Source organism: Passer domesticus, chromosome 26, assembly GCF_036417665.1.
Source record: "Passer domesticus isolate bPasDom1 chromosome 26, bPasDom1.hap1, whole genome shotgun sequence".
Classification (NCBI taxonomy): Eukaryota; Metazoa; Chordata; class Aves; order Passeriformes; family Passeridae; genus Passer; species Passer domesticus.
Window position 1 is genome coordinate 3,790,370 of NC_087499.1, and position 2,500 is coordinate 3,792,869.

At 48.0% G+C, this 2,500-nt stretch overlaps 1 non-coding gene across 1 annotated transcript in view; it reads left to right on the forward strand.

Annotated features, from left to right (window-relative positions):
* LOC135286447 (28S ribosomal RNA) overlaps positions 1 to 2,500 on the forward strand; it is an 8,465-nt gene that overhangs the window by 3,884 nt on the left and 2,081 nt on the right. The window contains exon 1 of the ribosomal RNA XR_010350768.1: positions 1 to 2,500. This exon is cut by the window's left edge and continues 3,884 nt beyond it; it is cut by the window's right edge and continues 2,081 nt beyond it. This is a non-coding gene — a ribosomal RNA (28S ribosomal RNA).

Here is a 2,500-nt window from a genome sequence, read left to right on the forward strand (position 1 = left end):
CACGTACCACGGTGCAAGGGTACGGTATGTGTGGTTCCTACGGGCGAATGGATCTGTGAGGTATGCCAGCAAGGGTTTACAACCAAGATTGGCCTGGGCCAACACAAGAGACTACAACATCCTCTTGTGCGTAATGTGGAACGGATCGAGGCCTCCCACCCCAAGGTACCATCAATGAGGGGGGCCCATAAGAAGGTATGGACTGAGGGGGAGGAGGCGCTCCTTGTACAGTTGGCGGAAATGTACGCCGGTAAGCGTAATATTAACCAACTTATTGCGGAGCACATTCCATCGAAAACGGCTAAGCAGATCAGTGATAAGAGGCGCCTTCTGGGGAAAGGTCCCTCAGTAAAAGAACAGATTGAACCGGAAGGTGGAAAGAGGGTTGTACATCATGCGAGATCTGCTAAAGTGCCGAAAGAGGGACAATTGAAGCTCCATTATGATGATGTTATCAGGAAGGGCCTATCGGCTGGCAGATTCGCCAGATATAAGGAGGCCTTCGAAAAAGTGTTAAAGGGTCAAAATCCGCAGGAGGTGGTGAATTGTGTCTTTACTGAGTTTCAAAGCAGCCTGGATCTGCCGAGCCCTAAAAGATCAAACAGGGGACGGAGACATCAGAAGGACCATGGTCGAGATGCATCCAAAACTACAACTAATTGGATGCGTAAGAGGGCTGTTAAAAGGGGGAAATACCTACGTTTTCAGAGGTTGTATGAGTTACATAGAAGGCGTCTTGCGCGTATTATTCTGGACAGCTCGGACACCTTGCAATGCCAATTGCCATCAGGTGTTGTCCACGAACACTTTAAGATACGATGGGATAAATCGGGAGAGTTTGGTGGCCTAGCGAGTTTTCCTCCGTATGTGGAGGCAGATAACACCATGTTCAAGGGCCTAATCACTGAAAAGGAGATTGAAAAGAACGTGAATGAGATGTCTAAATCCTCCGCTCCCGGGCCAGATGGGATTACCTTGGGTCATCTCATTAAAAAAGACCCAGGGTTTTCCCAGTTGACTGAGATCTTCAACCTCTGGCTCGTTGCCGGCACGATCCCAGACGCGCTGCGGGACTGCCGCACAGTTTTGATACCCAAGTCCTCCGAAATGGAGAAGCTTGGTGATATCAATAACTGGAGGCCTATCACCATAGGTTCCGTGGTGATTAGGCTGTTCTCCAGGATCGCTAATGCGAGACTGTGTAAGGCATGTCCAATTAATCCCCGTCAAAGGGGGTTCATTTGCGCGTCAGGGTGCGCCGAAAACCTCAAGTTGTTACAACTTGTGGTAAAATATGCTAAAAGGGAGCACAAACATCTGGGGGTGGTGTTTGTGGACATTGCCAAGGCATTTGACACCGTTAACCATCAGCATGTAATTGAGGGTCTCGTACAGAGAGGGGTGGACCCGCATGTTGTTAAGTTGGTAAGGGATATGTACGAAAATATTAAAACGTACATCTCCCTTGGAAAGGAAAAAACGGATCCTATTTACATTTGCTCCGGTGTTAAGCAAGGTGATCCCATGTCACCTCTGCTGTTCAATCTCGCGATAGATCCCCTCCTATGTAAACTCGAAAAAGAGGGTGAAGGTTTCCATCATGGTGAACTAAAGATTACAGCCATGGCTTTTGCGGATGACCTTGTACTGCTGAGTGATTCCTGGGAAGGTATGGACTGTAACATCAAAATTTTGGAGTCCTTTTGTGATCTGACGGGCCTCCGGACTCAGGGTGACAAATGTCATGGCTTTTACATCAAGCCTACTCGGGACTCTTATACGATCAATGATTGTCCCCCATGGGAAATTAAAGGTTCCCCCCTGAGGATGATTGACCCAGGATCCTCAGAGAAATATCTTGGTACATGGATCGACCCCTGGACTGGTTTCGCAGAATCGGGTTTGTCAGAGAAGCTTACAGATTGGTTACACCGGATTGGAGGTTCACCCCTCAAACCCCTTCAGAAAGTCGAGATACTCAGGACATATACCATCCCAAGGCTGATATACTTGGCTGACCATACCGAAATAAATATGGGCCTTCTGGAAATCCTTGACCTGCTGATTCGAACAGCGGTTAAGGAATGGCTTCATCTACCACCGAGTACATGTGATGCGATCTTGTACTCAAGTCTTAAAGATGGAGGTCTGGGTCTCATCAGGTTGGCGGCGCTCATTCCGAGTATTCAAGCGAGAAGACTGTATAGATTAGCTCAGTCTTCTGATGTGGCTCTTTTGGATTTCCTTAAAGATGAACATCTGGAACGGTTGTTCGAAAGACTATGGATAAGAGCTGGTGGGAAGAAAGAGTCCATCCCGCAAATTTGGGAGCCCATTCCGAGGTTAGAGGGCGGTGGCGATGAAAGCCTGTCAGAATGGGAGGTCCCCGTTCCCAAAATCCGCTATCCCAAACCATGTACTTGGCGGAAGATTGAATTTCAAAAATGGATACAGCTGGTTGCCCAGGGCCACGGTATCGAGAATTTTGAGAACGATAACA